Raw genomic sequence first — 26,664 nt, 5'->3', positions numbered from 1 at the left:
GGGATTTTTGTTGTTATTCTTTTGCATTTTACCCTTTAACAGCTTCATTCTCTTACACTTTTGAAAGACAATGCTACTTCTCAACTCTGGTTGTAAGGTCAAAAACTGGGGAATTATAGGAAATTCTGATGCTTGGTCTACAGAACCAAAAATTCTCTTTCAATTAGTTGGGACGCAGCCAAATCATTGGTTGTTTTTAATAAGTCTCAGAGAAATGGGAATGAGGAACTAGGATCAGGACCAGGATCACAGTTAAAAATGGTTGTATCTTAAACTAAGTGATCAGATCTCAATGACTGTCATGCATCATGTGGCTCTTACCACTACTGAAAAAGTGGAAACTGTATTTAACACAAACTCCGCAGAAAAAAAGCAAGTTCAGTTCAGTTCAGTCACTCAGTCATGTCCGACTCTTTGCGACCCCATGGACTGTAGCACGCCAGGCTTCCCTGTCCCTCACTGACTCCCAGAGTTTGCTCAAACTCATGTCCATCGAGTCAGTGATGCTGTGAAAAAAAGGTGATGCCTTGAAAAAAAGAAAGACATATATTTACTTGTTTTTGATAATGCAAAACATCTAGATTTTTTCTGATGTAAATAATAGATTGCTTTATTTCATACTTTTCACAGTTCTTTTCATGAACTGACTATCATCCTGTTTAACACACCTCTTTCCTCCCCGCCTTAGCTATTAAATATAAGTGTGAATAAAGGAGAAAAATGGACATCCAAATGGACAAAGTTATTATTTTCATTTTTTCTTTATAAAACAAAATCTTATCAAAGGGTTATCTCTCTTTGGGGATCCATTTACTATGTATGTAGAACAAGTATAGGGTGTAGAATTAATTTTACACAAATACTTCCATTTCTGTTTCTTTACACTGGCACTCACACACACGCAAATTATATATGTAGCATTTCTATAATCAGTGCTATGTACCTAACTTAGATGTGTGCTTCATCTGTAGTTTCTAGTAGCTGTGGCTCAAATACCGGCGCTTTCTGTTTTTGGTGTTGAGTAGTCGAAGAGACTTGGAAGGACAACGGGATTCATTTCCACAGCTACACTGTCTGTATTTTCAGTAACACCTGGGCCTTTGCTTCCTTGTTGAAAATGAAAAGCTCCCGATGCCAGACTGTGTGGGATGAGTTGTAGAAAAAGTGCTTCTTTTTACTCATCGCTCAGTGAATAACGGCATCAGGGATGTGAATATTAGTGTCACCTGAAAGAATAATGACCCTTCCTCATGCCTCCTCACTGCCCAGGGAAACTATGTGCCCACAGCTTCTGGGGAACTTCCAGTTTCATAGCACAACCTGAAATTAGGGTACATCCAGGTTGTAAAAAAAAAAAAAAAAACTGAAATCCTACACTGCTACATTCCATTACAGGGAAAAATAAGTCTGGATGCTTAAGAATTTCTATAATTTGCATTTAATTCACTCTCTCTGTTTATTATCTTTAGGTCCTTTCAGTTCTGGCATTTTGGAGATGCTTTTTTGATGCTTTCAGGTAGACAGAAGTAGAAGGCCTTTCTGCTCGTCTCACCTCCACCTCAGTCCATAACTCTCAAAAGATAAATGAATCCATGTGTCAATCATGAGTTTGCCTAATTGTTGAATGAAACTATTTATTTTCTCTATCAAGCTCTTAAATTCTATTATTCATTGCTATATATACCTAGATGGAGAAATAGGAGCTAATTTAATAGAAAAGCATAAATACATATTTAGGGTACTTATTGATATATCAAAACAGAATAAGCTCAGTTAATTTTTGCCTTAATGCTATAAATTAGATAGCTAAGATAGTTTAAATCCCGTCCTTATACCCTAGCATCTTTGCTCAGATGTTCATATTTAAACTTTATCTTACCTTTCTTTGCTAAAAAAAAAAAAAAACGAGCTTTTTTTTTTTTAAATGGAGACACAGAAAATGAGTGAACAAATCACTCATTTCTATATTTTGTTGTATCTTTGTTGTTTTATTTAAATTCGAAAACTACTTTTCATTTTCTACTGCCTTTTACTTTAAAAAAAGACACTGAAGTGTTTGATTTAAATGACTTTTAACCACTTTCAAGGAGATATATTTGAAGTCTTGAAAGAAAATAATTTATTTTCTCTCTTGATGTATTTGAGTCATCTCAATCCCTTCCTCCAAGTCTCAGATAGAGTTGAGGTGTCTTTAATTGTTTAAGTGAAAGGAAACTTCTTAAGGGACAAAAATGACTTAGGTGGACGTCTTGAACTGCTTTGAAAAAAAGTACGGGGTTCTAGAATCAGACAGACCTGGCTGAGTCACCTTTGAAGGGACCTTGTTATTCCTGTATCTCATTTCTATTGTTTCTTAAGAATGAATGATGTTCTCACAAGGCTATCATGAGATTAAATCTAACTAGAGAACATATAGAGTATGTCCAAAGTGCTGCTGCTGCTGAGTCGCTTCAGTCGTGTCCAACTCTATGTGACCCCACAGACGGCAGCCCACCAGGCTCCTCTATCCCTGAGATTCTCCAGGCAAGAACACTGGAGTGGGTTGCCATTTCCTTCTCCAATGCATGAAAGTGAAAACTGAAAGTGAAGTCAGTCAATTGTGTCTGACTCTTCACGACCCCATGGGCTGCAGCCAACCAGGCTCCTCCATCCATGGATTTTCCAGGTAAGAGTACTGGAGTGGGGTGCCATTGCCTTCTCCATGTACAAAGTAGGTCCTCATTAAAAACAAGAATTTCATTTTTCATTTATTTTACCCCTTTTCAATGAAAATGCTGAAATCATTTTCATTTAATATCTTGCTGATGCCTACAGTTCTAAGAGACAGAGGTTATGTTAATGAATAACATAAGTTCAAAAATTAAGACTTGATTCTTTACCATCATTGGTCAGTAACTGCTTCAATAGAGTAGATATTCAGTGATCTGAAATTGTCACCGCAGCCAAAGAACCAAACTAATGCCATGAAGTCAAAATTTCAGATCAAGGGCTTCATTCTTTTCAAGCAAAACCCATAGATTCTTGGCCCTGAATATCTTCAGAAGAAACCACCCTATATCTAGTTAAATGACCAGTGAAAGTTCTTTTAAATTGGGTTATGGAATTTAACTGAAGAAATTCATTTTTCATTGGTGGGGATGAGTGGTAATGTAAACAAAGAAGAACCCCAAGGAGAAAACTTGTGTTAGATTGAGTGTCTGGGTGAAGGAGCTAGGTGTGTCCTAGACCTGCTTTGAGGGGAACCCATCCAGATATATTATCTGTCTAAAAACAGTGTCTCACCACTGTCAGTGTCTGGAGCTGCTCAAGAAACATGGAAGATTTGTCATAAACTCTGAAATAGAAGGTGTAGTCTCTGGCTCAGAATGTACCCTGGCATGCAATGAACATCTCAGCATCTGGTTAGTAAATTACCTCAGCAGAAAACACTCTCTTTTGTTGACAAATGGTCTAGCTACTTTCTTAGTGAGACTGGAGCATGAGAAACTTCTGGAAACGTAGTTTGTGTTCACTCCCTAAATATGGAAATTTGGTGAAAAGCCCTCTAATCCAGGTGGAATTATGCACCAACTATTATTATAAACAAAGTCAATGGTTCTCTTCATGTCTTTCCTTTAAAAGCAGGATTAAGCTTGAAAACCTAAGTTTTAAAAATTATTTTCTTGGATTTTATTAACATCAAAATCAATAAGAAGCAAATCTTGTATTGCAGTCTTACTAAAATAAATTTAAATGATTATATCTCTAAGTTGAACCACTGAGTATTTCAAGATATATTTATCCGTGATACTATCTTGAGTTCAGTTCAGTCGCTTAGTCATGTCCAACTCTTTGCAACCCCATGGACTGCAGCACACCAGACTTCCCTGTCCATCACCAACTCTCAAAGCTTGCTCAAACTCATGCCCATTGAGTCAGTGATGCCATCCAACCTTTTTATCCTCTGTCATCCCCTTCTTCTCCTGCCTTCAATCTTTCCCAGCATCAGGGTCTTTTCTAATGGTCAGGTGGCCAAAGTATTGGAGTTTCACCTTCAGAATCAGTCCTTCCAATGAATATTCAGGACTGATTTCCTTTACAGCTGACTGACTTGATCTTCTTGCAGCCCAAGGGATTCTCAAGAGTCTTCTCCAGTACCACAGTTCAAAAGCATCAGTTCTTCGGTACTCAGCCTTTTTTATAGTCCAACTCTCACATTCATACATGACTACTGGAAAAACCATAGCTTTGACTAGATGGACCTTTGTTGGCAAAGTAATGTCTCTGCTTTTTTATATGCTGTCTAGGTTGGTCATTGCTTTTCTTTCAAGGAGCAAGCATCTTTTAATTTCACGGCTTCAGTCACCATCTGCAGTGATTTTGGAGCCCCCCAAAATAAGTCTCTTCCTGTTTTCCCATCTATTTGCCATGAAGTGATAGGACTGGATGCCATGATCTTAGTTTTCTGAATGTTGAGTTGTAAGGCAACTCTTTCACTCTCCTCTTTCACTTTCATCAAGAGGCTCTTTAGTTCTTCTTTGCTTTCTGCCACAGGGTGGTGACATCTGCATATCTGAGGTTATTGCTATTTCTTCTGGCAGTTTTGATTCCAGCTTGTGCTTCAACCAGCCTGGCATTTTGCATGATGTACTCTGCATATAAGTTAAATAAGCAGGGTGATAATACACAGCCTTGATGTACTCCTTTCCCAATGTGGAACCAGTCTGTTGTTCCATGTCCAATTGTAACTGTTGCTTCTTGACCTGCTAACAGATTTCTCAAGAGGCAGGTGAGGTGGTCTGGGATTCCCATCACTTTAAGGATTTTCCAGTTTGTTGTGATACACACAGTCAAAGGCTTTGGTGTAGTCAATAAAGCAAAAATAGATGTTTTTCTGGAACTCTTGCTTTTTTGATGATCCAAGCAATGTTGACAATTTGATCTCTGGTTCCCCTGCCTTTTCTAAATCCAGTTTCAACATCTGGAAGTTCACAATTCATATACTGATGCTATCTTACCTTGGAAAATTCTTTCCTAAGGTAGTAGCATGGGAAAATTAATGCCAGTACTTCATATTTGAACTATTTCAATATCAAAATATAAAGAAGATAAAGTTAAAGTTGGAACAGTAAAAATTTCACTTAACTAAAAACTGTTAGAATTTGAAGAGAACTCAGGTGTCCTCTATTCTAACCTTTTTATAATATGGACAAGGACATAACAATATGAGGTCTAAGCAGGTTTAGAAACTTTTCAAGGTTATATAAATTCCTCAAGAGTCTGATTTTTTACTCTAGATCTTGTGTTTCTTCACTTATCAGGGTTCATCTTCACATTTAGAGAATAGTAAAAGGATCGATAGAACTGGAATATAAGGGGCTTGTGGGAGATGACAAGGCTCGAAAGGCACGTGTATAAAAATGTGTAGGTCCTTCAGTGGTAGGCTGACGAGTTGGGACTTCGTTCATCAGGTAACAAGGATCCATCAGACACGCTGTGAAAACTTGATCAAGGGTTATCAAGAAACCCACAGGACAGTCTTAGATGTATGCATTTATGCTTTGCCCGTGAAGCGCAGGAAATGATTTGCCACTAATTCCCCACCTTATGCTGGAGCAAATTTGTCTTTTTGCATAGTGTCTGGGCACCATAACTGTAACGAAGACTCTTAGAGATATAGAAGGAGACTACATTCTCCAGAACCGAATAGCATCATATATTTGGAGAAGGGGAAAAATTTATGTAAATCTGTTTCTTTCTCTACCTAGTTCTCTTTATTAAGACTGAGGTTCTACTTCCAAAAGCAGAAAAAAATAAGGTCAACCACCTATAATTTATTACAGACTGGTATGAGAAAGGCAGTAGGATAAAGACTGACTAGGAGGGCAGTTGTGAGGTACCAATGAGAGAATGTATAGGAACGCATCTAGTCTAGTTAGGGTCCACAGCGGAAATCCCAATGATTTTTCCCAAGTATGAATTTATTTAAAGTTAGTGTAATTAATGGAAGTAGCATCGCTATCAACTTTCAGTCCTTCTGGCTCTAAAAAACAACCAAAGAAGTTGACCCCAAAAGGAAAGATTAGGAACTTTCTGCTTTAAAAATCTTAAACCAGATGGATTATTTTATGCTCTGAAAACTGTAATGACATGAGTATCTGAGGGTTAACCATGGGTCAAAGAAATAGAAACTTTGCAATTTCACTTCACCTAAACGAATATTCTGTTACCATTAGTCTTAAATTTAAAAAAATCATCTTGCTAAGGAAGAACATGATTGTGCAAGGAAGCATTTCATATATAAGAGAACTCTTTTTATATGACAATTATTTTACATCTCAGAATCTTTAATATCTTCCTAAGGATTATAAAAGATTAAATGGTGCTTTTGCTTCTGGTTATGATATAGGCAGTCACAAGAAATAATTGTTTTCATCCTAACAACACAGAAACACAGTTTTGTTTTTTTTTTTAATCCTTCAATGAGCTATGGATGGAATGAAACCTTAGTAAACTAATTTTTAGAAAAATGACTAGCCTGTCACAATAAAGAAGAGTCCCACAGCTGTTCTCATTTCAAGTAAAGGGTCAGAGGAGGAGGAACAAGCCATAAAAAAGGTTAAGGAGAAACAGCTAAACTTTTAATAAACTTTTAATGACTCTGCATAGGCTAGTGTGTGAGGTCAGATTTCCAAGGAGCCTAAACCACAGAGCAAATTGGCAACCACCACCAAGTATTTCCCAAAAATCTTCACCTAGTGCTTGAGAGTCCTATGCCAGAAAGCTGGGGACAAGGCAGGAGAGCTGAGACAGCTTCCCCCTGAGGTGCACAGAGCCCCTCTAATTCTCCAGCACCCACAGGAGGGAAAAAGGATGATGGGGAGGAGAGATGAAACTCAGGTCTTTCAGTCACTTGGGCTGGGGTAGGACAGGTAGGAAAGCTCTGCGACTCTATCTTTTCACGGCATTTAAAATCACGGCCTGGTGAGGCTAGGGAATGGGGGCCAGAGTGGAAAGAGATCTCCAGAGATGAAATCCAGAGAACAAAGTCTTCTTCCCAGTGGATCAAAAAAGGTGGCAGCTCAGCTGTAAGACAGATGAGTATCATTTGTGGTACAGAGATGGTGGCTCAGTTCTAAGGCACAAAGAGAACTCCCTAGTCTCACCAGTGCTTGGACCCTAAGCCATGCTGAGAAGAAAGTCTAAATCCTTCCTCAAAACATGTGAAACCAGTGGTGAAAGTCACCCTGGCTCAAAAGCATGTCACACCAATGCAGTCTTCCACTCTTGCATCCAAATAAAAAAGGGGAAATAACCTTTTTCTTTTGGAACTTGATATTACTTTAGGGTCCTCTATTCTTTTATGCAAAACATATTTCATATATTAAAATATTGGAAGACATTAAAAAGCAAGATAATGGGACCCATGCTCAATAAAGGGAAAAAAAAGGTCAATAGAAGTGATGTAAGGATGACCCAGATTTTGCTTTTATCAAACAGGGACTTTCAAATAGTCAGGACAAAACTGATAAAAGGTATGTTGAAAAAGACATCATAAAAGGCAATCTATTATACTCAAATGTGGTGAATCCCATAATAGATTTAAAGTAATTAACATAAGGGACAGGATAAGTTAATTGTCAGAGAAACACAGGGAAGGTTGGATTCAAGAGGTATGATTTCAGTTTTATCTTGTACATTATTTAAAAACAAAAGAAACAGCAAAGAAAAGCATTCCAACAAGGTGGAAGAAAGAGTACAGAGATAAGCAGTCACGAAAGAGTGTTGCATATCTGTAAAGCAGTGAGAATTTCCAAATAGTAGAAATTGATAATTCTAGGCATGCGGGCAGGAAAACTTCATGGACATGTCATCATGTCAATGAAACCTTCACTGACATGGAAATCTGTGCTTCAAAGAACATTAAACCCCTGGTTTAATGTTTTTCTTTGGCCAAGTTGAAATTCTTAACCTTTGAACAAGGATCATTATTACACTTATATTTTGCATTGAGATCTCCAGATTATGCAGCTAGGCTTGAGTAGAAGTGGCTGTCAGGAGGAGATGTTAGGATTGGATTACGAAGGGCTTTGAATACACTATTACGTGAGTTAAGGTTATCATATGCCGCAGCTTCTCCAGAACGGGCCCAGCTTATACACTATTACGTGAGTGAAGGTTATCATATGCCGCAGCCCAGCTTATACACTACTACGTGAGTTAAGGTTATCATATGCCGCAGCTTCTCCAGAACGGGCCCAGCTTATACTGGTGACTCACTCAATTTTTCCTGGAGTCTCCTGTTGCTTGAGAGTGTCCTATTTTGAGCACACATTGTACGGCCACACTGTGCTGTGCCGGGAACCAAAGGGTATTTTTAAATAGGGATGTGTTTAGAGTACACACGCTTTTCAAGCAAACTTTATAGATGTCAATGTGAAGAGTAGGCTTATGTATGATGGAAACTGCTCATAAGAACAGTTAGGAGGCTTTTGTAAGACACAAATAGCAGTGCCCTAAACCAAAGTAAGGGCTGAGGAGAAAGAAAGATGTGGAATATACCAGATTTGATAAATTTTTGAATGTGTACTATAATGGAAAAAGGATAGAAGATGACATCCAGGTTTCAAATTGGAAAGATCAATGGAAGAAGATGCTCTTATACAAGGTTTGAAGGCAAAGCAAGAGAAAGTTTGGACTGCAGTGACATATAAGCACTGCTGTATTTAAAACAGACCTACTGTGTAGTATAGGGAAGTTTGCTCAATAGTCTGTAATAACCTAAGTGGGAAAAGACTTTGAAAAAGAATATGTATATGTGAAAAAGAAGAAGGAAAAAGAAACATCATTTAGAACAAGATATTTCTTCCCAAAAGACTCAGTATTTTTCTTCTGGGAATTTAAAAAGTAGCCAAGAATTTATATAAAATTATTTACTGTTTTCATTTCAAAAACATATGACTATGCTGAAAGAAGTAAGTCAAACAGAGAAGGTGAAATATTGTATAACATCCCTTATATATGGAATCTAAAAAGAAATTATACAAATGAACTTAATTGCAAAAGAAAGAGACTCACAGACTTAGAAAGCAAACTTATGATTTCTGGGGGTGGAAAAGATGGTTAAGGAGTTTGGGATGGACATGTACAACTGTTATATTTAAAATGGATAACCAACAAAGACCTATGGAATTCTGTTCAATGTTGTGTGGCAGCCTGGATGGGAGGGGGATTTGAGAAAAAATGGATACATGTACATGAATCGCTGAGTCCCTTCACTGTTCACCTGAAACTATCACAACATTGTTAATTAGCTAGACTGCAGTAAAAAATAAAAAGTTTGAAACAATTTTTAAAATTATATGACTAGGTGCCTTGTTAAAAAAAAAATTGATTGGCCAAATGAGTATACAGGTCTGGAATTCAGAATAGAGGTCAAGACCGGAGATGTGAATTTGGGAAGCACTTGAGGCCTGTCTGTTCTCTCCTTGATTTATTTGTGGTTATGGATCCTTGCCTTCTCAAACAGAAATCTGTTTATGACAGGAAATTCCCCCCTGAACTAGGTACATGAGGGTGGAAAAAAGCGGGAGGATCTCAAAGCCTACGCCAAGCTCCCTCTTATGTTGGTGCCAAGTGCGAGCGAGTTCCAAACGTCACATTGCCTAGTGTCTGCATTCGTCTTTTTATCTTTTCCAGCTTCCTATTGATTTTACTATACAGACTGTATATGTTGTCAATAACTGTCTTATGGCTGTTTTGGATTTTCTTTTGCCCTGAAGCATGCTTCTAGTTTTTTGTGTTTTTTTTTCCCCCTCCACTTTGTTTTATAACCCACTGATTTAATCTTAGGTTTACCACTTTTCTTTGTCTTTACTTATTTCCACTTATCTTAAAATTTTCTTTTACTCCTTTAAAAGAAAAAGAGAAATTGTAAATGCTCCTAGGAATGTCAGCTTCCAAGTTTTTTTTTTTTTAAATTGAAATTTTGAGATAATTGTACATGTACATGCAGTTGTAAAAACTAATAGAGTTCTACAGTCTCACATGGTTTCACTGGAAAATTTTACCAAACATTAAAGAAAAATTAATAGAGGGCTATTATGCCAACATGTTTAAGAGGATTTGCAAAAACAAAGCTAATATGATATTTACATTAATAATAGTAGAAGAATGAATGTTTTTCCCTAAGATTAAAAACTAGGCAAGGCTATCTGTTCTTGTTATTTTTATTCAACACAGTACTGAAAATTGTAGTTACTGAATTATGACAATAAAAGAAATGAAACACAACAGGTTAACTATCTGGAAAAACCCAAGTAATCACCCCAAAAATTGAAATGAAAACCAAAAAAAAAAAAAAAAACCCTCCTAGAACTCATATAAGGAATCAACGAGCTTTAATATTTGTTTGTAGAAAGTTTTTTCTTTTTTTTTAATTTAAAATTACAGATCCAGAATTTACTTACAGGGCAGCAATGGAGAAACAGACGTAGAGAATAGACTTACGGACATGGGGAGAGGGGAGGAGAGGATGAGATGTATGGAAAGAGTAACATGTAAACTTACAATACCATATGTAAAATAGACAGCCAAGGGGAAGGAATTTGCTGTATGGCTAAGAAAACTCTAATGGGGGCTCTGTAGCAACCTAGAGGGGCGGAATGGTGAAGGAGATGGGAGGGAAGTTCAAAAAGGAGAGGATATATTCATACCTATGGCTGATTCATGTTGAGGTTTGACAGAAAGCAACAAAATTCTGTAAAGCAATTATCCTTCAATAAAAAGTAAAATTTTAAAATTACAGATCCAATTACTTTATTGATTATAGAGCAATTCAGATGGCCTATTTCATCTTGCTTGAATTTTGATAGTTTGTATCTTCAAGGAATTAGTCAATTTAAGTTGACTAATTTAATTATTTAGTCAATTTATTAGTCAATTGATTTTGTTTTTGAATTTATGAGTATAAAGTTGGTCAAAATATACCTTTATTGCCTTTTAACTGGCTGTTGAATCTATAATAGCATTCTGTATTTAACTCCTTGTGTTGGTTATTTATGTCTTTTCTGTTTTTGTCAGTCTTGCTAGAAGTTTCTCAATTTTGTTGATTTTTCTCAAAGAACAAGCAATTTGTTTTATTGAACAAACTTCTCTATTGTATTCTATTTTGATATTTTTTAATTTTTTTCTCTTTATCATTCCCTTCCTCTAATTTCTTTGGCTTTATTTTGCTCTTCTTTTTCCAATTGCTAAAGACAGGAATTTAGGTTATCTGTTAGACATCTTTCTTCATTTCTAGTGTAAGCATTTGGTGCAATACACTTCCCTCTCAACACAGCTTTGGTAACATATGACATATTTTGATGCATTATGTTTTCATTTTCATTTGATGTATCTTTAACTTCTTTGACCCAGGGGTTGTTAGCAGTGTGTTATTAAATTTCCACGTGTTTAGGAACTTTTTCTGTTGTTCATTTCTAATTAATTCCATGATGGTCAAGGAATACTCTGTATTATTTAAATTATCTTAAATTTGTTGAGCTTTGTTTTGTGGCTCAGGATGTGGTCTGTCTTGATGAATGATTCATGGGCACTGAGAGTATTCTGCTGTTGAGGTGAGTGTTCTATACATGTCAATTAGACCTTATTAGTTGAACGTTTTCTTCTGATTTTTTACATTCTTGCTTTTTTCCATTAGCTCCTTTAGCTGCTGAGAGGAGACTTTGAAGTCCCCAACTAAAACTGAAGGTTTGTCTATTTATTTTTCCAACTCCATCAATTTTCCTACATGTATTTTGAGGGTCTGCTGTTTTGTGCATAAACATTCAAGATCATTATTTTTCTGATGGATTGTCCCTTTTATCATTATGTTATATGGCTCATTATCTCTAATAATTTCTTTGGCTCTGAAGGCTACTTTATCATGTATTAATATAGCCACTCATACTTTCTTTTAATTATATTTGCAAGATATTCTTTTGGCATACCTCTTTCACAGCATAAAAATGGGTTGTATTATTTACCCATTCTACTAATCTCAGCCTTTTAATTGATATATTTAAAATATTTATGTTTAATATAATTATTCTTAGGTTAGATTTAAGTCTTCCATTTTATGATTTGTTTCACATTTGTTTCTTTAGGTTCACATTCTTCTGGTTTTTTTTTTTTTTTTCTTTCTGCAAATTACCTGAGCTTAAAGAATCTATTTTGATTTATATTTATAGGATTTTGTAGTGCATTTTAAAATATATTTTTAAAATTATTGCTCTAGATATGACCACATACACTTACTTATAATAGTTATTGGTAACAACATCTTAACCCGTCACGTAAAATGTGGGCATCTTAATGGTTTTGCCAGCTCATCTCACAGTATCTTTTGATGGAAGGAAGAGTCTCAGAAATGACAGTGCTCCTGGCTGCTTTTTACTGGTGAAACTCCTAATCCATCCCCTTTGCTGGTGGTGTCAAGCTTGCCCAATGTTGTCAGACAGATTTGCAATTGACCTAAAAGAAAATGGGCCTACCTAGGCTGCCTTCTTTTGGTAGGTTGAGGGATGAGAAATACAGGGTCTGGGTGACTTCTTTTGTTAGTTTGGGGTTCATTGTGCTGTTTCTGTAGCCTTGGAATCCCAGGCCAGTTTTCCTTCCGTAGGGTGTTCAAGGCATTTGGGGCCTGATCACAGAAGTAGCTTTATCCAGAGTTGTTGAAGAAGCTTCAGGAGGAGATGAATTATGTGTTGGCTTCAAAGGGGGTGGTGGTCATGGGGATACACAGCACAGAGAGGTGACTGACCTTCAGCAACCCCAATGATGCACTTTGAAATCATCACCCAATCGGGCTCCTATGGTGCCCATGACCTGACAGTGTTCAGTAGGGAAACTAAGGGTGACTTTGGCTTGAGGACTCTCAGAAGACTATTGCAAGCCTTTCTTAGATTGCTAGGCATTCAGGCACCTCCACTCAAACTTATCTTCCTCTCTGCTTTCCTGGGATGAGCACTAGGATCTGATGAGCTTCTAGCCTTACTTAATCCCCTTCCTTATTTCTTTCACTTGGGCACTTTCTTTAATGAGAATTTAACACCATCCTGGCATTAAATTTTATCAAAATCCTCTGATTCTGGGAGGATTCACACAAAGGATAAATGGGATCTATGAAGTCAACAGTTGCAATAAAAGGTGTTTCAGCTAGACATTATGCCAGAGTGCATCTGGATGCTCCATGCACAACAGAAAAAATCTGGTTGGGTTCCCCCTGCTCCCAGACAATGTTCTCCACCTCTTATAACTCTCAGATCACTCACATTTTCTCCTCATGTGAGAGCTCTCATCTTTGGAAGGTCAACTCTCTCACCATTCTGAACCTAGGCTTTTGACAAAAAAAGGTAGGTTTCCATAAAAGTTGGTCTTTACAAGTGTAGGGTCATGGGAAGATGATAACAGCATTTTCATTCTCTGGGATTTCCTACAATTACAAGTCCACAGCAGAATATGCTTCATCTCTGAAAACTTCAGACTGGAGGTATAGAATCAACCTTCTCTATGAATTTTCTGATCTTCCTAGATAGCTCAAACAGTAAAGAATCTGCCCGCAGTGCGGGGGACCTGGGTTCAACCCCTGGGTTGGGAAAATTTCCTGGAGAAGGGCATGGCAACCCACTCCAGCATTCTTGCCTGGAGAATCCCATGGACTGAGGAACTTGGTGGGCTGCAGTCCATGGAATCGCAAAGAGTCCGACATGACTGAGTTACTTACACTTTCACTTTCTTTCATGAATTCCTTAGGCTGAACAGACTGGGTTTGTTTCGTGTCTACTTCATGAATGAGACATGAATCTTCACAGCTAGTCTCCAATATTTACTGGAAAAACCTCAATTAATTTTGAACCAATTCCTCGATCTATTTATTCTCCATCCTGGATTTGAAAGAAAGGTTAGATTTATAATATAATTGACTTGGAAATGATTTCCCTCCATCAGGTTCTTCTTTGGCTTGCAGGTGTCAGTAATTTTTTGTTGTTATTGTTGTTTTTCTGTACCATTGTGAACTAAGAGAGAGTAGAATCTAATTCCCAAAGACAATAAGAACAAAAGATAGGTCTACCCAAGACCTGTGCTTTTAAAAATTATTTTTGTGTGACAAGAAAATATAGGCATTATTTCTAGAAGCACCAAAATCACTTGACAGTTGGGAAAGTTTAAGGAAGAAGTGAATTATTAAGAGTTGGCAAGAACAATCTTTTGTTGTGGTGGTTTTGATTCAAAACAAAGGGCAATTCCATTGTTCTGTGTTTCTGCAGCAAAATGATTTATTTTGTTGTTAAAATTTTATTTTAAGATTTAATGAATCAATGCTTTATTGAAAACAGGTAAATATTTTCATATACAATATCTTCTTTGCAACAACATGGATGAATTTCAGGAATGTAATATAAGAGAAGTTAAACATAAAAAAATAGATATTTTAAGATTTCACCTCTAACAAACTACAAAAACAAAGTTAATCTGTGCTCTTAGTAGTCATAATAGTTGTTATCTTTGAAGGGAATGGCGCAGAAATAAAGGCAAGAGAAAATGCTTTGTTCATTGATTTTGGTGCCGATTACACAGAGATATTTAATTCATGAAACATTTATTAACCTATAAACCTATGCACACTTGTATTTAAGAACACTGTATTCTAAAATATATTAAAGAAGAACATATTAATCTAAAATACAGAAATCACAATAAAAAATTTCAAAAAACAAAAAACCCGAGACCTTTAATTTCATGACCCAGAAACTGTCACTTCATTTTTTGGCATTTTTTTAAAAAATTTAAGACTACAATTTTTGTAAAGTTACAAAATTAATGTAAGGATGCTATAAAAATTCAAATGAAAAAATATATTCAGTAAAAAACAACTCTTTCTACTTACCGCCTCCCTCTCCCATATAATGAATCCCTCACTCTTCCTCATATTCCTAGATTATACATCTACTATCAGTTTTCTTGCCTGGAGAATTCCATGGACAGGGGAGTCTGGCAGACTACAGTCCATGGGGATGCAACAAGTCAGATCCTATTGAGCAAACAATACTTCTCACTTTGTCATGTAGGCCATTTGACATCCTTCACTTCTTAACTTTTTTAAAAAACAGGGGTATAGTTGCTTTACAATATCATGTTAGTTTCTGCTGTACAAAGAAATGAATCAGCTGTATGGATCCATTTATCTCCTCTCTCTTGGACCTCCCTCCCCAACCCACACTCATCTAGGTCACCACAGAGCAGCAAGCTGAACTTGTGCCTTATGGTAAGTTCTAACTAGTTATCTATGTAACACATGGTAGTGTATATATATGTGATAGTGAAGTGAAAGCCACGTCCGACTCTTTGCAACCCCATAGACTATATGGTCCATGGAGTTCTCCAGGCCAGAATACTGGAGTGAGTAAGCTTTCCCTTCTCCAAGGGATCTTCCTAACCTGGGGATCAAACCTAGGTCTCCTGCATTGTAGGCAGATTCTTTCCCAGCTGAGCCACAAGGAAAGCCCTTGTGTATATATGTTAATCCTATCTCCCAATTCATCGTCCCCTTTTCTTCTCTGCCCCATGTTCACAAATCTGTTCACTACATCTGTGTGTCTATTCCTGCCCTGTAAATAGATTATTTTGTCATGAGCATGTATTTTTAAATATTCTTGAAAAAATTATTTTAACTGTTGTATAAAATTTTATAAGATTTGTAAACATTCTAGTTTGAAGGATGTATTCTTTTAAAAGTTTCTTTTAACATAAAAATGGGCTCTTATTGAACGTAAATGTCTACTGTATCTCTATATTCCTTTTAAATGCCTGATATTCTAATAATAGAAATTAATTATTCAGTCACAGGACAGGATAATTTTTAAGACGTTTTGCATATATTGTCATTTATTTTATTCTCAGAGTTACATAAACTTATATATCTACCAAGTATATATTTTGAGTGAGATGAATATTTTCATACGTATTGAAAACACATTTTTTTCTTTCATATTTATCAATCTTCTTTTAGGATATATTTTTCCCATTGGTTATGCTTCTGTTTTATTTACTAGCCATTTTTTCTAAGTGTTCTCACTTCTGCTTTTATTTGACATTCAGGTTTTTGATGAATTACTCTTTGTTATTATTTTCATTTATCTCATTCAAAATGTTATTATACCAACACAAGCTATGGTAAATACACACACACACACACACACACAGCCTTTCTATTTTCAATGACTGTATTATCCTTTTCACTTCATACAAATATTTTTATATAAATTATAAAATAAGGCTCTTTTCCTATCTAATAGTAAGATGACTTTCCCAGCATCAGTTAGTGAATAATTATTTTCCTTCACAATGTTTGATCTCACCTTTATTATACATTAAAATATTACTTACAATAGGCTATCTTCTTTTATTTATTGTTAATTTTAATCTTACCTTCAGTTCTTCTGCTATATTGCTTTGATTATCATGCTGCTGCTGCTGCTAAGTCACTTCAGTCGTGTCCGACTCTGTGCGACCCTAGAGACAGCAGTCCACCAGGCTCCCCTGTCCCTGGGATTCTCCAGGCAAGAACACTGGAGTGGGTTTCCATTTCCTTCTCCAAGGCATGAAAGTGAAAAGTCAAAGTGAAGTCGCTCAGTCATGTCCGACTCCTAGCGACCCCATGGACTGCAGCCTACCAGGCTCCTCCGTCCATGGGATTTGCCAGGCAAGAGTACTGGAGTGGGGTGCCATTGCCTTCTCCAGATTATCATGCATCATATTACATTTTGTTATCTGATAGGAACAGGAAACTTTAATGACTTTTCTTTTTCAAAAGCTTCTTAGTGATTCAAAATTTGCTCTCCCTTTCTGAATTTGGATTGAAATTCAAGGAAGCCACTACATTAAGTGGGCAGAATTGACATTTTTCACAATTAGCTAGTTTTCTGTAAATAAATATAATGAAAAATATCTTTTTAAACTTATCAGCAAGGGTTAATACTTCATGTGTTTTTGTTGGGTCAAAAGTAGTTCTAAGTGTTTCATATTCTTGTTGCTTTTATATAAACAATAATCTTCTATTATGTTTGTTTCCCACAGGTTTTTCTTGCCATAGTTTTACACCAGTAGCTACTAATAATTTTGTTCACAAAAAGTTTATTTACAGCATATTTTGCTTATATAATATTTCCTTTTTTCCCCCCTTCTGTATATCTTTCAGAGCTGTGCATGTGTGTTGTGTATCCATGTTAAAAAATTATTCTGAGTTTTTGCATTACACACCTAGAAAATTGTTTCTATAGATTGAGAATGAATGACTTCGATGACAATATATATGACACTGCTTTGCTTTCTTGTAAATACTTTCAGACGAAATGAAAATAAATGTCAAATTCTTACAGAAAAAAGACCAATTTATTTGGTAAGTATAATTATGTGAACTCTCTGAGAATCTTGACTTACTCTTAGTGATCCATCAGAAGCTTTCATAGGCTCCTTACCAAGTTTGTTATAAGGAGACTTGTAAGACCTTCCTTTAGGGAACCAGATGATTGCGGATTTGGGGTTTTTCTGTGTAGCCAACACTCCTGTTTTCTGTCCAAAGAGGCCATTTGCAGCTTCAGGGCACTTTGCTTTTGTCACAACTATTGACTTCTGTTACCAAACACAAAATCAGACTCTTTAATCATGTTTTTAATAGACTTGTCTCTCATTTGTTGGACAATTAATTGGGAAGGAGGGAGTGACTGTAGTTTTATAGGCTGAGAAACAGAAAACAATTGTACTCAATTATTTAGTAGAAACTGAAATGTCACAAGAGTTTCTGAGAAACCTAATTTTTACAACAGCATTCTACCATATCCAACTTCAGAAGATTTCTCAGACTCCAGGGAATGATAAAAAGTATTTTCAATCTTTATAGCTATACCACACTGTGTTTATTTTTCTTCTTTCTTATGCATTATAACCACAAGCATTGTAGATGGTTATGAAGTCTTGACTTGACTGGAGCCAAAAACTGCTGAATCTTTGCTGCCAAGGTGGGGATCTTCTTTCTGCATTTGTATAAATCTTCTAAAACGTCAGAGGCCAGTTTGAAAAAGCATACAGAGTTAATGTTTTTCCTAAGAAATATATTTCTTATTTGTTTGTCTTCCAGTGATTTCCAGTATTTCCAGAAATTTTATTTCTCTCAGATTTCTTGGGATGTAAGGTCCAAGCAACAAATAAATAACAAATAATATTTATTAGTTATTTTCATAAATGATAAAATTGTATTTCATATATAATAAAATTGTACTTCTCTAAAATCACCCCCATGTTATGACTCTCAACCCTTTAATGACTCTGAAAAACTCAGGAATCTCCCATCATCCAATTATAACACGCATCACCAAAATCAAGAACAGTAGTTCACCTCATAATTCTAAAATTGTCCTGCACTCTCTGAGTCCCATCTTACTACTAGTACTGATAAGTAAAGACTGTGTTCCCTTTTTGTGAAAATTCTTCAAATGTAACAGGAAAATCTATGCTTGTTAAATCTACCATGAGATTGGGGGTTGGGGGGAGGAAGGGTCTATCAGCTTTGGTTTACTCACAATTACAAGTACACTCATTCAACATTTAATGAATGCCTATCCTGACTACAGCTGTGGAATTAAAAGACGCTTATTTCTTGGAAGAAAAGTTATGACCAACCTAGACAGCATATTAAAAAGCAGAGACATTACTTTGCCAACAAAGGTCTGTCTAGTCAAGGCTATGGTTTTTCCAGTAGTCATGTATGGATGTGAGAGTTGGACTACAAAGAAAGCTGAGCGTCAAAGAATTGATGCTTTTGAACTGTGGTGTTGGAGAAGACTCTTGAGAGTCCCTTGGACTGCTAGAAGATCCAACCAGTCCATCCTAAAGGAAATCAGTCCTGGATATTCATTGGAAAGACTAATGTTGAAGCTGAAACTCCAATACTTTGGCCACCTGATGTGAAGAACTGACTCATTTTAAAAGACCCTGATGGGGGGATGACAGAGGGTGAGATGGTTGGATGGCATCACTGACTCAATGGACATGAGTTTGAGTAAACTCTGGGAGTTGGTGATGGACAGGGAAGCCTGAAGTGCTGCAGTCCATGGGGTCGTAGAGTCCAGACACAAATGAGTAACTGAACTGACTGACTGATCCTGTTTAAGTGTAAACAGGCTATCCAGATTAAAAAAAAAAAAAAGAATCATCAAGACCTAATATATAGGTTATTGTGTGCTCTTGTAGGCTGAGAAAAATAACTGACAAAAGTGGTCTTGTGTACACAAGTCTGGTGTCTTCCAGAGCCAAAACGTAGGTTTCTAAGCCATACACTCAGGAGTAAGTGAAGCGGGGCTTCCATAAAAAACCATAAGGGCAAAGGGGCTGTTCCAGAGACCTGTTCAGCAAAGTTGCCACTTGAGAAGGTTTTGTACAGTAGCTGCATGCATGGCTAATGACCCATGAAATCATGGACCTTGACAAAGTAAACAGTTTCTTAAAGGATCTCCAAAAGAATAGACTGACTTCTTTAACTCCTATAGCTAAAAGCAGAATGTGAGGTGGTATAACGTTACCTGAATAAGTATAAGTTAAGACCTTCTTGGAATGTAGCTTCTATTTCTCATGAATCTTATGAAGAATACCCCAGGTGAAGAACATATTCATATCTGAGCCTATTTCACCTACAGAGAATTCGTTGTCATGATCCAGTCGCCTAAAGTATTCCCTTCTGTAAGAGTGGTTACGAGATGAAAGAGACATCAAATTACTGGCATGACCCTGAAATTACCCCTTTGCCACTGCTGCTTCCCACCCTTGAGTCTGGACAACTCAGCAGAACAGTGACTCAAGTCTGCAGCCCCTTCCTCATGAAATGGCCTAGCAACCAAAATGCTATTAGGATATTAAGTATCATTTAATCACAGTTTTCCTTGGAGGAAAAATTAAGTGATTGTAAGTCTATTTCTAACTGCTTCCCCCTCTCTTTTTTTTCATTCCTTCTCTCCTTCCTTTCCTTTTTGTTCATTCTTTAAGCACTCATGTCTGTCTGATATGGTCAGAGATGCTGCAGTAGGGGTTGGGGGTATCTGCTGGGATGCAGAGAAGGGGAGGAAAAAAACTTTTTATTCTAATGATATAAAAATATTAAAAAGATGATTCAGTTTTGGTTTTGTTCATTTCATTCCACAATATTCAACCAGGGAGATAGATATAAAGCAAAACAGACAAAAAAAATCTATAGGCCAAACAAGTAATAGTCTCCTGTGAGCACATAGAATGTGCTATGATCACTAGTCAGGCAGGCAATTCGTTCACCTTTTTTTTTTTTTAAACCCTTGCCTGAATTGATACATTTGTTATCATCCCAGTGTAGCCATCACCAGCATATTCATTGTATTCATTTATTTAATAAGTTTTCAGTTCAGTTCAGTCGTTCAGTCTTGTCCAACTCTTTGCGACCCCATGAAGCGCAGCATACCAGGCCTCCCTGTCCATGACCAACTCCCGGAGTTCACTCAGACTCACATTCATCGAGTCAGTGATGCCATCCAGCCATCTCATCCTCTGTCGTCCCCTTCTCCTCCTGGCCCCAATCCCTCCCAGAGTCAGGGTCTTTTCCAATGAGTCAGCTCTTTGCACGAGGTGGCCAAAGTATTGACTACAGCCCTTATGGACAAAGCCACTGCTGGAAGCTGTGGGAATACTGAGATTTTAATTAAGGACAGAGCCTGGGAATTAAAATAGGCAAAGGACAAGCAGGCAAGTAACCACCACTAAGACAAGGAAGTGCAGAATGCCAATCACAGGGGTGGTAAAATACATCATTCTGAAGTTTAGGAATGTAGAGTTGCACATAGGATATAATCTACGGTGACATCTCCAGGACCATTCTTGCCCTGACCCTTCACTCACCCTTGTTCCTCCCAACTTTTCTCTGATCACTTCCCCCAGGGCTCTTTTGCAAATTATATCTTGCTCCTTCTTGTATTTTTTGCTCCTGAACCCCAGTTTTCTCACTCTCACCTAAATTGTCTTGCATAGGAAATAAACAAATTCTTGCCAATATGATACCATGTGAGAATGGATTAATCTGTAACAGCTGCAAAGTAATGCTTTTCAACAGTCATTTTGAAGGTACTGTCCCAAAGGAATGGTGGCAAATTTTCCGGTAACACCACAGGCTGGTGGTAGGAATATTTTTGGATAAGTCGGTCGATGTCTTTTAAATCTTACCACATAAGCAAACCACTTTCTCTGCCATCGTGTAGAGCCATTCCTCCAAAGATATTTGCCTTTTAAAAAACTAAGAAATTTAACTGTAGAAGACTGTTAACTTAGTTGTGATCCCACCCACAAATTGCCCCCCGCAGTTTCCCGTAGGCACCCACAGTCTAGCCCTGCTTATTTTATGTCTTTTAGAAAAGCCAAAAGTGACCTGTAATTACAAGCAAAAATCACTAGTGTGTGCTTGTGTTAAGTGTTTCTCATACACTTTGAAAAGAATAATTGTATCATTAAAGCAATTCCTTTGGATGGTAAAGACTTAGATTTTTTATTTTTCAGAGAGTAGTAGCCTGAGAAAACATAGGCCCACCCGTCTCAGACTTCTCCTGGAGCAGGAACATCTAGACCTAGGTCCAGGTGTCTACATAATCGCCATGATATTTTGTCACTCCCTCCCTATAGCCACTGTCTCCAAAAATTTCTTGACATCACATGTTGTTTGGTTTGTAAAACTCAAGAAAGTGAAATGGAATTTTGCACTGAATATTTAGAATAATTTCCTAATACGTTTGAGAAAATCTCAGTGCTCCGTGTTGCAAAATCAAGCTGGGAGATCATTGACACAGAAGCCAGATAAGGGAATCTCATTTTTCCTTAACCATGAGCCTCACAATAATTTCTTCTCAATCATTGCATATATTCTTATGCAGGGTCTCTCTTCTAGATATACAACCATCAAATGAAAAGGATGTGTGAATGCTAATGACACAGGTGATGCTTTCTTACATAAGCAACAATGTGCTGAAGAGATCAGTGGAATGCTTTTATTTGGAAATGCAAAACCCTTATTTGGAAATACATATGTCAGGTCAGGGCTTCCCCAGTGGCACAGTGGTAAAGAATCCACCTGCAATGCAGGAGCCACAGGAGACATGGGTTTGATCCCTGGGTCAGGAAGAGCCCCTGGAGGAGGGCATGGCAACCCATTCCAGGATTCTTGTTTGGAAAATCCCATGGACAGTTGAGCCTGGTGGGCTACAGTCCATGGGGCTGCAAGAGAGTCAGACATGACTGAAATGACTTAGCATGCACACATACACATGTCAAGTCTTACACTCTTTATATTTTCTTTAACTCCCTTGCCCTCCACACAGACTGTTGAGCTTGTTTATCCATAAAGATTCCCACCTGTCAGTCAGTCTGCTGAGTGAAAGACTGACTGACTGGGATAGCTATTGTCCAGACTGCTGGGAACAGACATGATCATGGCTGCTGTCCTGCTCTTTCCTCAAGCAGCAGGGAAAGACTCAGGCTGGTTTCATGGCTTTTTGTTCACATGACTGAAAAATGAAAGGAAAACCTGAGGAGCTATTAAAAAAAAGGCTTAAAAAGTTTCTGGCTTAGAGCATTTCAACATCCAATCGTTAGTTTAAAAACATCTTCTTGAGTGCACTCTGGGGTTTTTCTAATTCTTCTCCACCAGTCACTGGAATGTTCTTTAAAAAGAATACCCACCTAGGCCATTAAAGTGAGAGTCAAAGCAGCACTGGGCTGTGACCTTTTTGGCAGGGTAGGCTGTCCTCACACATTACCTTTACAGTGACAGAATTTTGCTTTTTCCCCCTTTTTCCTGCCATGGAACAACCCCAAAGGAAACCTGAGAAAGATCCCAATTGGCTGAGTCGCGAGTGAAATATTTCAACTGGAGAAGGCTCACGTCTCCATCTTTGCTTTGTTTCTCATTTGTTAACTTCATTTTGCTCCACTAGTATGAGCAATGTCATGTGGTAATTAATTAGAGGTTATCCATTTTTGCCAATTAACATCTTTGATCAGTGCAATGAAAATTTAAACATTTATCAATATTATCGATAAGCTTAGAACTCCAACTATGGGAGTGAACCTTTTATCACTAAATATTTGTGCAATATGTCCATGGAGACACACAAATACATCCATGCAGTTACATGAACTGTAGAGCAAGACTGTGTAACAGAATTAAAAATATATATGTAAGATTGCCTTTTTCAAACCAGATTAAGTTTTAAATTGAAAGGAATTGAGATTGGACATCATTTAAAACTAATCACTTAAAACTATATTTAAATTTATACATTATATTCCGTTTTTCATATTACAACAATTTAAACTATACACATGCATGAGTACATCCTCTCTGATGATACAGGATCAAAAGTAGGTAACAGACAAACTCTGGTCTGGGTCTGCATTTACCATTACACCTTCATAAGAATGTTTTATGAGTGGAACAAGAGAAAAAGCCTATAAAAGGAAAATACTTTTGTATTCAAACTTTTTACAGCATGCATTGTTTTTAACTAAAATGGGAGAAGGAGGGGAGGAAGAATAAAAAAGAATGAAAGAATGACAAGAGGCAGAAGGGGAAGGAGAAAGAACAAGAGGAAAAGAGGATAAGAGCAAGAGGGGGAGGGGAGGGAAGAGGAGAGAATGGAGTGCTGTTCTAATCGACTGTGATGGCCTTTTGAAATCTGTCATCCATAGTATGTCTTCCTTTTTTTTTTTTTTTTTTTACAAAAGACATATTTTATTAAAGTTAAGATGTTTTAAAATTTTAAGATACACCATTATTTTATGAACCACTAGAAAAGGAAAATTTCTGTCACACTAAAACACAATGCTTTATATATTTTCTCTTTTTATTTTGTCAGTCTTGGTAGAGGTTTATCAATTTTCAATTTGCCCAAGAATCAGCTTTTGTTTTATCGATTTTCTCTGTTGTTTTCTTATTTTCTGTTTCATTGATACATGCTCTTACCTCTGTTATTTTTCTTCCTTCTGATTTCTTCTGGTTTATTTTGTTCTTTTTTTCTCATGTTTCTTAACTTAGGAATTTAACTTTTTGACTTGAGACCTTTCCTCATTTCTAGTGTAAACAGTTTAGTGCTGCAAAATTTTCTCTCAGCACTGCTTTAGATGCACCCCACATCTTTTGATATGTTGTTTTTAAAAATTTTAGTCAGTTCTACGTATTTAAATTTTTCTTTGATACTTTTTCTTTGATTCAAGGAGTAAATAGAAGTGTGTTGTTTAATTTCCATATCTTTCTGTTACTGACTTTTAATTGATTCCACTATGGTCAGAAAATACACTTTGCGTGACTTTAACCCTCTTAAATTTGTTGAGGCTTGTTTTATGGTCCATGGTATGGTTTATGTTGGTTAGGGTTCTGTAAGTGCTTGAGTAAAGTCTATGTATTCTGCTGCTGGTGATGAAGCGTTTCATATGTGTCAATCAGAACCTTCTGGTTGACTATGCTGTTCAGATCTCTATTGTTACTGACTTTCTGTCTAGTAGTTCTATCAGTCTCTGAGAGATGAATGTGCAGGTCTGCCACTGTAACTGTGGATTCATATTTCTCCTTCAGCTCCATCAGTTTTTACTTCATGTATTTTGAGGCTCTGTGGTATTGGAGAAGACTCTTGAGAGTCCCTTGGACTGCAAGGAGATCAAGCCAGTCAATCCTAAAGGAAATCAGCAAATGTTGACTTTTTGTTTTTGTCACATATGTTCACAGCCCAGTTCTCTTTTTTTTTTTTTTCTTTAGCATCACATTTTACTTTTTTAAAAGTAGTTGAATTATTTTTATTTTTTTTCCATTTTATTTTATTTTACTTTTTTTTAATTTTTATTTTTTCTTTATTTTACTTTACAATACTGTATTGGTTGTCTTCCTTAGCTAAGCTTGGAATCCCCACCTAAGGATTATAGAATTAAAACAAAAACATTTTAGTGACTTGATAAATGTTAAAATTCCTAAGCTACAGTTTCTTTCATCTATGAGAATAATTCTGTGTGCCTTGGAAATCACCAAATCATTCATCAAGTTATGGTTTTAATAAATAACACTCTAAATTCCATAGAAAACATACTTTTACCACAGCTTTGAGTGCATATGGAATTTGTCCTGTTGTATCATTATTTACTGGAGAAGGAAATAGCAACCCACTCCAGTGTTCTTGCCTGGAGAATCCCAGGGATGGCGGAGCCTGGTGGGCTGCCATCTATGGGGTCGCACAAACAATGATTATACATATTTTTAGAGCTGTTAGGGCATTATTAAAATCAGATTTGGAATTTTTAAGTTACACGACTCTATTTCTTGGTCCCAGGAAAAAGAGCACTATCTTTTCTCATCTGATTTAAAATATAGGAAAGTCAGACTAGAAACTAAGCTAAAGCAGAAATCACCCTCTGCGTTTTGAAAAAGCTCTCTGTTTTTTTTTGTTTTTGTTTTCTGCAGCTTTGAGTAACTGTTAAAAGTCACTTGTCAAGTCTGAGATGTAAATTCAGCTGAATATCTGCATTTGAAATAATTAGCTTAGGTGGCATTTACTTTCAGAGCCTTTAGACCCTTTGGCAAAGATCAAATGGCAGTGTCAATGAATCAAAATGCTTCATAACTAAAAGTTAATAAGCGTTTTAAAAAGACGAGATGTCAATGCCTATTAAAAAGTACAGTTTAAAAAACAGTAGTGTTATATTACAGCCTGATTCCCGTGTTTGAAGCTGTAAATATCCTAGTACATTCAGAGATGAAAATTCTTGCAGTATTTATTTTCAAACTTAATGTTACAAAAAGTGTTTAGTCATGGTCACATATAAAATTCACATAAGCGTAAAGTACAGTAGTCAATTATTTATATTAAATAGGTTTTCTGGTTAGTGACAAACTCTTAGGTACAAAGGCATTATCTTTCCTTTGTATCCATTCATTAATTTATATCTTATAAATTTCCACTGTGCTATGATTTAGAAGAGCTTCCCTGGTGGCTCAGTGGTAAAGAATCCACCTACAATGCAGGCGACCAGGGTTGGATCTCTAGGTCAGGAAGATCCCCTAGGGAAGGAAATGGCAACCCACTTCAGCATTCTTGCTTGAAGAACCTCATGGAGCCTGGTGTGCTACAATCCATGCTGTCAGAAAAGAGTTGGACATGGCTAAGTGATTGAACAACAACACAAATGGTTTAGAAAATAACTTTTGAGTTTATCATGTGTATTAACAGCTGACAAAAATTTATTTAAACACTGATAACTTAACTTAATTTTTCTCTAATAATATATTTGCACTGGATCTCATTATTATTGATTAAAAGGTATTGAGTTAACAAAAATATTTAGTTTGCTTAAATAAGCTGAAATAACACTGAATAAAAATTCGTATACAAAAAAAACAGATGTGATGTGAAAAGTGGCTCATTAATAGCATTTTAAAATTGGAAAGGGCCTCTGTGGTCATTTAATTCAACCTTTTTCTCAAGATAGAGAGCTCCACAAAAGGAGGCTGACATTTATTTATCCTGTGCTTGCTTATTTTCAAGGATGGAGATCTCATTCCTTCACAGGGCAATACATTTATGTTATTGAAATTAA

Source organism: Budorcas taxicolor, chromosome 9 (genome assembly GCF_023091745.1).
Source record: "Budorcas taxicolor isolate Tak-1 chromosome 9, Takin1.1, whole genome shotgun sequence".
NCBI lineage: Eukaryota > Metazoa > Chordata > Mammalia > Artiodactyla > Bovidae > Budorcas > Budorcas taxicolor.
Note: the sequence above shows the minus strand (reverse complement) of the source record.